Here is a 10,357-nt window from a genome sequence, read left to right on the forward strand (position 1 = left end):
CTTTCTCTCTCCACCCCCTCCGGTTCCTTCTCACCCAGCAGCAGCAGCAGCAGCGCACTTAAACAGAGTCCGACTTTAGTGTTGATCGCCGGGTCCTGAGGCCGGCAGTCATTATTTTGACCAGAAATAAGAGAGCGGGTGTAAAGATGATATGACTCGTGTCCACCGGTAAAACAAGGGGGACGTGGCTCGGGGATTTGCACAGCGCAGTTCGGCTGCTTCACATTTATGACCCGTGGATGTGGCGAGATGCACAGTAAAAAAAAAAACAATTTCATGTCTTTTCCCTTGAAAAAAGCCAACGTGGTGTTATTACATTCTGCAGCTTGCGCTACGTGGAGCGATGCTGCCGCTGCTGCATGAGATTCCGTGTGTGGCACATTCACTGTGCAACTTTTACGCGTACGATACGAGAGCTCCTCCAAATGTGTGTCCAGCAGCGCACGGCACGCAGCGTCTGCAGGACGGAGGAGTCGGGACGGGCACGGCTGTGTGCGCAGTGCTGCGGTTCCCCCCATGGTCAACACTATAACATGTGTGCGTGTGGTCGCCGGTGGCTTCGCTCTGTGGCGCAGCAGCAGCGGGCTCGACGTCTCTCAGCCCGTGCGTCTCGCCGTGCCTCCACTCAACATCCAGGAACCTGTTAAGACTCTGGATTCATGTTTTATTATAAAGATGAATAAAATGCAGAGATCACCCCCCCTTTACGCACCCCCTCCATCCTTTATCCCAGCATTTGGTTTCCTTACGCGGCCACTGCGCAAACCCAACTCCCTGTGTCCACAGCTGCCCTCCAATTGCGTGCGTGTGTGTGCGTGTGTGATGGGTACAGTATTGAGCAAACATCCCCGTGATGCACGGCGGACATTCTGCACACATTCTTCTAAGGAGTGCACACACAGCACAGAGGAGGCAACTGAGCACTTTTGCGGTGCGTGCGTGGATTCATCACGATCCCGCAACACGTATTTTTGCACATGTTAAGTGTCACATAAAATAGTGCTTTTAAATGCGACTGCGGGAGCATATTTCCTTCCCTGTAATCTGGGTCTGGGGATTCGGGTGTAATACTGGGAGAGTGCGGCGCGTAATGTGTGTGTGTCTATGAAATTATACAGTAAACGACTGTAATGAGTGAGTGAAGGAGTGGGAGAAGAGGAGGAGGAGGAGGAGGAGAGGGAGCCGGTCTCAGCAGCTGCATCTCTCTCAGATGACGGACTGAATTCCTGCAGAGGCCGTATCCTTGCTTACTAGCGCCCTCTATCGTCACATTAAAATCAGAACCCTTCCAATCGGTTGGAGTGCAGCAGAGATGAAGTGAATCCAAAGATGATGGCTTATCAAGGTTATCATCCAGCTAAAGCTGATTATTGTGTCTTATATTTATCTTTAATGTAAACTAGTTATATACATAATAAGAGTTGAATATAGGAGGAGTATGTGTGTATTCATATGCTACTCAGAATGTGTATGATTGTAAAGAGACATCATCACAAATCAAATTATAATAATTATTGTCATAGCAGCATGATACACATGATTGTGGTTATTACAGGAAATGTTCTAGGCGAATTGAAACAATATATTTAATATAACTGATAAGGGAAAAGGGTTAATTAATATATATAAACTCATTGTTTTGCCGTAAAACTGTCAAAGATGCATTAACAGTATAGTTACCAACATAAGACATGAAAAACTGCAAAGGATCAGAAACGAATACTGGCATGTAGTTTTAAAGAGCTTCAGCAAATACAGGTTTGTATCTAGATAGTTAACCCATGATTCCCACAGTGTGTGTTTAACTAAAAAAACTCCTCAAAAGACCAAAAAGAACTTTCCTGAGTGACTGGATCAAACCAGAGTACACCAGCATCACCAGTAATGACCCCATGTGTCCCAGGGCCTCCGCGATAACTACGCGCCGAATGGAGCTGAGCGTGAAGGCGATTTCTGAGGTGGTGTGTTTACTATCAGGAGCATAAAGATCAAGGCTCAGAAATCATCAGTGAAAATCATTACGCTAGTTGTGTGCGGCATCGATCTCGAGCTCCGAAGTGGATGAGTGGTTTAAAATGAGCCGCGGCTCTCGATGCCTTTCACAAAGACCTCATCAGTGGAAACGAGATGTTTTGAAAACGAGATGTTCCCTAAAAAAAAGAGAAAAAAGTGATTCATACTCCCACACAATGACTGAGAGCAGAAAATTAAAACAAATTTCTGATAAGAGATGATACACCCCCCCCCTCCCTCTGTCTGTGCCCAAAAAGTAAATTTCTGACTGAATCTTTTCCTTGTTAATACATATCATGCAAATATGAGGTAATGGGCGGAAAAGCAAAATGGCTCTGACTTCCGAAACACACTTAAAACAATTTCTTCACAATCATTTTGCTCATGCATAGACAATCGAGAAGGTGTCGATGAAATGTGGGGAGAGAAAATGAAAAAAAGGTGAGATGATTGCACGGTCTGCTGAATTAATGGTTTCCAATTCTATAAACACAATAAGAGCAGGGGAAGTCTGCCTGTCCCGTTTATGTTAGTTACTGCTTATTATTGTGCTGTGACACTGAGTTGCAATTATTGTTGGATGTCAACAATGAAAGTTCATGTCTGCTGTCCGGCGCTGGGGAGGACAGTCGTATTGAAATGACTGATTGCACAGTTGAGACCAGAAACTCCCTTATGGTCACGACAGGTTGACACATTCCACCGGTACCCAAGTCTTTGTCTTCCTCATCGTCAATCACGCAATTATATAACAACTCCAGAACACATGATAATAAATCGATCTGCTACCTTACAGCCACGTCTCACTGTAGCCGGTGAGCCAGATGTGTTGCCACTGCCAAACTAACACCAGGCTTCATGTGCAGTGTTGCCAGATGGGGAATGTTGCATCTCCAGCAACATTTAATAGTCCAAATATGGGTAGATGTTATCATTTAATACGATTTATTTGTAATCGTGCCAAGTTTCTGCACAACCTGCTAGTATCCAGCTTATTATCACAACTGTGGAGTGCAAAAAGTGCCAATATGCTGCCACAGTGTGAACATGTATACTGGTTTGGCCACAGCTCCACCGAGAACCGTGTGAGACCCATCACCGAACAACCAAGAAAACGACGCAGCCAAGTCTTAGACTAAATGTTCACACACTGGTCTGCTGCAGGTTTTTGTTATTTGTTGTGTTATTTGACCTTTTTTTTGTGTGGTCCACGTCCCATCCACTAACATGGAGGAGGCAAAGGGTATGTACAACCTTTCCACTAGCTCTATAATCCTTAAAATACATCATATTGTGACATCCATCAATATAGCTATGGATCTGGATTTATATCAACACTTCTATCAACACTTCTATCTGTGACTCATACGGTTCAGCTCCACCACAGCAGCAGGTGACGTGACCTGACGTCACACCCCCACGTCACACTAATGAGCCCACCTGGCGGTGACAGCTCGCGCTGTGTTTCCTCTGCCACGCGCTTCAAATGAGGTCACGTGTTTAAAGTTAGATGAAAGTGTGATTATTTTCTATCCGGGTCTCTTTGTATCCGCCATGTTTGAACAGCTGGAAGGAGACAGAGTCCTCCTCCGCGTCTCCAGGAGTTGGTTCCGGAGCGCGCACCTGTTCCAGCTCCAGATGCACACGCACACACGGTTTCTACCCGGCAATGGGGAAACTGGTTTATGTAAAGAAAACACTGGAGGAGTCCGAACACGTGTCTGCACAGGAACAGGAAACATCTGCAGCCAGGTGAGATTGGATTTATTTAAATATTAGACTCTATGTGCGGGTGCGTGCGCGAGGAGGGAGACAGGTGATGTGCACGTGCGTGCGTGTGTGTGTGTGTGTGTGTGTAGCAGACACGTGTTGTGGTCATGAGTTGGATGTAAAGAGTGAAACTAAAGCTGCATAATGAATTTGTTGGGAGTTTTGGTTTGTTGTAGTCAGGGCGGTTCCAGCTTGTATGGTAGCCTCCCACCCATATAGTGTGTGTGTGTGTGTGTGTGTGTGTGTGTGTGTGTGTGTGTGTGTGTGTGTGTGTGTGTGTGTGTGTGTGTGTGTGTGTGTGTGTGTGTGTGTGTGTGTGTGTGTGTGTGTGTGTGTGTGTTTATAATGCACTATCATAACACCACAAATCCTTTATTGTGCATTATACACTAATAGAGCATAACACTTGTAATGAAGGGAGACTATTCATTCAACTGTTGCACTTTTAACAAGAAACACCAGTTGAATTGCACAGCGGCCATGTTAACCCTGGGGGCCTTCATCCCCAGCAAGATGTGGCTCCCGACCATCACATCTAAATCCACCGTACTGGTTGTAGTTGTTTTACTTGTCTGTGGTTTTGTTGGTTGAATTTCAATTGGTTTGAGCCCAACTACCCAGAGGTTATGTGGGTAACTTTGTGCCAAATAATTATCATAGATCTTAATGGAAGTTTTGCCTTTTGATTTGATCATATGAAAAACCTCTGGAACCGATAAAGGAAATTTTTTCTCGGGTTGCAACATGAGAGAAATGTGTGCTAACGAAAGACCCTTATGTTTTACCATATGTGTTTTGGTTAATTAGCCATATGCTATATATGTAGCAGTGTTTCAGTCACACTTTTATGGATCATCAAAATCCATATGGCAGCAGCGCACAGCTCTCAAGGTCAATGCCACAGGCTCTGCTGGAATAAAACGTTCCCATGACAAATGTTGCAGTTCAGAAGTAGCATCCTGGATAGTTGTTTTTGAATTCAGAGCACGCAGTCGGACTCTGCTGTAGATGTGATGGTACAACGCACAGAAGCACAGACCAGGAGGAGAGGAGGAAAGAGCTGGAAGTGTTTGACTATATTTACCTGTTTGACATCTAAACTGGTGCTTAGTCACACGCACCTTAGTCACACACACAAGCTGTAAGACTGGAATTAGCTTTAAACCGAAAGGACAGAGGTAAATTGGAGTAGACAAGGTGTGGCTTGGAGTTTTCTTCATGACTGAACTTACACCTAATTCCATTTGTCTCCGAGGTCTGTGCGACACGACCACGATTTCCCTTCCCTCTCTGTTGCTCTGTTGCCGTGTCTTGACACCTCGAAGATAATTTGCAGGTTTCCTTTTTTATTTGAATGCAGGTGATTTGGCCGCCATTGACCTCTTTCACATGTTCTCGCTCGGCTGCGAGAACCCGCGTTCACACGGTGTGATTGCGAGTCGCTCCTTTTGTCGCTGGAAAGAAAAAATATATATAAATAAGAAAGAACCCTGCTAATTGGCAACCGGAGGTGTTGCAGCTACCACGATGTTAGCAGTTTGTCTGCCAGCCATCAGATATATTTCTGTCTGTTTTCTAAAGGGATCATTTGAAGTGACACACACACATTGACAGATTCACTTTGAAATGATTCAGGTTTCAAAGTATTGTGCGAAGATGAAAAACAGAAATAGAGAGATACAGTTGCATTAAAGCAGATATTGAACAAATGAATTGAGCCACCTTATGATAGAATGTTGTTACAATTGGCATACCGGGAGTTGACACTGATTTCCGTAGAGATGTCGCCTGAAAATAAAGGAGGGGAACATTTTCTAATGAAGTTGGACCATGAAACAAAAGGAGTCTATTTTGTTGGCTCGGATTGTTTTGATAAAAGTGAGAAAATATGTTTTCAAGCTGTTTTCAGACATGTTCTTCACATGCGGAAGGCAAACTGGCTGGATCTAATATTCCAGGACGTTTCCTCAGTATAAAGACCAGAGCAGGAGAACATTCAAGTGAGGGCTGGTGACTGAGTAGAGCTGCAGGAGCTGCAACATGAATTTGACAGCCCATTGACACCAGCATCCACCATAAGCTCTGGATTCTCGTCTTTCCGAGTTGAATCTATGTTGTTGTCTTCTACGTGTGCTGGCACCCCTTATAATCCTGAGATATTTGTATTTTTCCTCTCTCGTTCACTATTCTCGTATTTTCTGTAGGAAAATACAACTTATGCATTCTTTCTTCCCAAGTGTAACAATATGCACCTTTGCCGATGCAGGAGCTTGAATTGATTCACACCTCCGATGCCCATGTGCAGGTCTCCCCTCGTGAGACACCTCTGTCCCCAGCTGAGCCCGTCCCTGTGTGCTCTCCGGCTGCACGGCCTCGGGAGAGAAATACAACCATTCATCAGGAATGTGTAAAAAGTCGGGGCCGATGGCGGGCGGGCAGCGAGCCAGGCCGCTCTTCTCCTCTGCAGCTCTTTGTAGTGCCGCCCGAGAGGTAATATGTCACCCATCCTCCACTTTGAACGGCAGGGAGCAACATCAACAAGGAGTGACTCAACAGCACAGAGAAGAAGAAGCGTCCAGCACCGCGGCGGCACAGCTCAGCCAGCCCTCTTTCTCTCCAACTCCCTCTGGCGAGTTACTATTTTGAGACTCCCGAAGCCTTGTTCTGCCGTCTCCCTCAGGGATTTGTGCGAACTGCTGAAGAGATCACAATGCACAATAGAATTGCTTTAGAAAGTTTCAATATGCCCGGATCATTCAAGTAGTCACAGGGGGTAAAATGGATGGCGCCACGCTTTAAATATGAAAAGGAAACCGGTGTGTCTTGTTCTCATTCACGAAATACGAATATAAAACCCAGTGAGAGCTGTTCCGTCGTATTTGCCATTGATTTGATACCAAGCTGGTTGGGTTTGCAATATTAATCGGCATGTCCCTGGGTATACTCTGGATCCGGAGGGTGTCTCTGGCTCCAAATGTGACGAAAAGCTCACTCGGGAAAGAACACAGGCTGAGGCCAGTGTCGTCATATTGAGAATTCACACACGTGAGTCATGCCAACGATGTAAAGGACCAAGAAACAAGGATTTCCGAGATGATGGAAGGAATTATTGAATTGCACAGGCCTGTCAGTCACATTCAGTGATCTACATGGGTAATAATTCATAATTAATGTGACTTTGGTTGAAGTAGATATCAATTTCTTTTAGGTGTGATATTGTTGGGCTTGACTTGTAATCAATTACTTGTTTTATATCACAATTTGCGAATGTGGTTACTTTTCTTATTGTTTGTGAGCAAAAGTAATAAGTTACAATACCTTTTGCCAATATGATCTTAGTGATAGTCCTTCTGTAGCTATACTATTATACCTCAAATTTAAATTGTAATCCATTACACGACTCATTATTTAGCATTTAATTACTGCAAAGAAATAAAACATCCTCTTTATAAAGGTTGCACTAAGCTATTTTTTTTTCAACATTTTTTATTTTAATTAATTATTTATTCAATTATAGATATGTAAATATGTATTGCTTTGTCACTCCATTGTTCTCATTGTATTTACTTTATCATTTCTGTTGTTTATTATGTCACTGACCTGGGGTTTCACTCTGTAATCATGAGCTCTCAGAGGAACTGAGCGTCTATCATGTCCCATCAGTACAAGGGGCATATACATTGTGAGCATTAGTCCCCCCCCCCCCTACACAGTCACAACTGAATCACTGACACCAGTGACACGAGGGACACCCTCCTTTCAAAAGACCCTCACACTTCAAAAGCTGCCCCTCTCAAAGCGGCCATTCACAGGCCTCCTTCAATGGGATGAGGGCGGCGGCCGAGGCAGCTAATGAATGGATTGATTTTTGGAGCGAATGTGTTCCGAGGCGACTTGTATTGTGATAATACCAGTGTCAACACTCTGTGCAGAGAAAGAGCCTTGAAAATCGGACACTTGAAAGCGGCATGGGGCACAAAGACCCACGCTAATTCCTCACCCCCGACCGACCCGCCCCATAAGGACGGGGAACACCACCCCAGCTGGGAGCGTGCATCACTGGCCACATTATTAGGAAATGTCGAGGGGGAAATACCCCTTCCTTTTCTGGTGACCCAAAAATGGCAGAGCATACTAAATCTCAGCCCTGTGTCAATGGCTGCCTGTTGTTTGCATGCATTAGAGGGAATACAGCCATTCTGCTTTGTGACACCCGGTTTGTGTCACAGATTGCTCCCCTCCTCATCCTCAGCTGCCTTGCCAAGGGTAGTCATTTCCAATGCACCGCTACTACTTGAGTGCAACCTCTATGTTTATACGTGTGTGTTGGTGTGTGTGTGTGTGTGTGTGTGTATGTGTGTGTTTGCCTGTCTGTCTGGTCTGCGGGTGTGTTTATCTGTTTATGAACAGCGTCGGAGTGTTTGTGTGCACTGTCCCACTGTTTGGGCGGAAAAATAAGAAGACACCTGCTCGGCGATTCGGAGCTGGCTGTCAAAAACAGGAAAGAAAAGTGTGGTGGTGGGAGGAAGGGGAGGAAAAAAACAAAAACACCCAGGCAGCCCGAGATATATCTATTCTGGCTCCCCGCTTCCCTCAAGCTGCCGGTAGGAGACTTCAAAATGGCTCCACTCCCTGCCACAGAGTGGGCTCTACCCTGTCAAAATGTCTTTGAATGGAAGATACAGACTGAAAAGTTTCCTCCTTTCTCTCTCTCTCTCTCTTCGTCAGTGTTTTTTCTCTCCTGCTCTCTCATTCCCCCCTCCCTCCCCCCCATCTCCCCTCATGTCCATCCTTCATCGCACACAGAAAGGGCATCTCATCCTCTCCGGTGAAGCTCTCATTGAATGCTACCTTTGCTCTGAGAAAAACACTGTCTTCCTCTCTTCCTCTCTCTCTCTCTCTTCCTCGCTGGAGCGCCGCCAGAGCTCTCTGTCTCGGTGAGGTATCTGCCAGTCACTCAGAAGTCCATTCTTCACTGGAACATGATGTCTATCTCCTGGGTCCTGTCTGTAGAACAGTGAAGGTCTCGGTAGCTTTTTGTCGGGAGCGATTATCATCTGTGAAGCCGACAGAATTGCAAACAAACCCAAAGTGAATAGAATTAGTACGCCGAGGTCAAATAACTGGGGGGGGGGGACATTTTTAACTCTAATGTGATAGTTCAGCATCTCACGGCCTTCAAGGCTTTACTGTAGAGGTGGGAAATACCCCACGACCCTCCAAGGGATAAGGGCAATGGATGGATGGAGGAAATGTTAGGCATTGATCCTCTCATTCAATTAATCACAGACTGTACAAAGATGGACGACATGTCTCCACTTACTCGGACTATCCAGAAGTTGAGCCAAAATATTGTGAATGGAGACGCTGCCATCTTGTCATTTGGAGTCAGTAGTGATCGGGGGATGTAGTTGTCAGTGTCAGCTGTCAATCATGACCTTTCTAATCTAATTAAACTAATTAAGATCCAAACTTAAAATGAACAAAATCCCACATCAGTCTTGTAAGAACTATGTACAATAAAGGAGTGATGACCTATACTGCAGTCAGCCACTAGGGGGCGATACAAAACGCTCGGGCATCACTTCTGGGGAGCAGTCATGTCGTCCCTCTTTTAAATACAGTCCATGCTTGTCAGTGTTGGATGGGGTCGAGGAACCGCCTGTCCACGTTGACGTCTTCCACATGCCACATAGCATGAGGTCACTAAAGGGTCAGCTTAATGTCACGGGCAAATAAGAAGAGAATAATGTTTAACTGACATTCTAAATATCATTACCTAGTTTGGCACATCCATCATTTAGGAGACCAATGAGCCTTCATTTCATGGTATGGATACTTGAGAAATCTAGGGGGCCAAATCCTGTCCCTGAGGTGTCCTACATTTATGGCTAATCTAATACTTCTCTATGACAATGTCTAAAAAAGCCATTCTGCCCGGGCTCCCTCTCATTATTTCAGGTGGTTTCTCTGTGGCCAGAAGGAACTACCTAATGGCCATTTTTATTTGATAATTGGTTATCTTGACATTTCAAACCGTCTCCATAATTTGTTCGTCTCTTTTGTGAGCGGCTCGTTAATTAGAGAGTGTCTATGCTTAGCTCATCATTTCCGAAAAGGATTCGAGGTCATCGTGGAATTACACGGTTGGCATTCTTCAGAGACGTTCGTTAAAAATGGCACTTTCGCCCCGGCCCTGCCTAAAGTGAGGACTTGAGAGAATCTGATAACCCCGGCCCCCCCGGAGGACTGGCCACCGAAAGGATATTAATGTCCGAGGGCCTGAGGAATTCAAGTGGCTCATTCATTCAAATGTGTGCATCTCTTCCTAGCTGCTGCTGCTGCTGTGAGATATAGTCTTGAGGACGAAGGGTGATATGTGCCCTGACAGTGGTGAGAAAGAGGGAGAGCCGTGTACGCTGAGTTAACTCCAAAGGGGGGGAAGAAGTAAATGTCCTTGTGAAAGTCTGGAGATGAGTGATGCCTCGGACTAAGCCTTCAATCTCTCCACAATGCTCATCTCAGTAATAATTCATTCGGCATCCTCAGAAATGGAAAATATTGATTTTCCAAT

This window comes from Platichthys flesus, chromosome 24, assembly GCF_949316205.1.
Source record: "Platichthys flesus chromosome 24, fPlaFle2.1, whole genome shotgun sequence".
NCBI lineage: Eukaryota > Metazoa > Chordata > Actinopteri > Pleuronectiformes > Pleuronectidae > Platichthys > Platichthys flesus.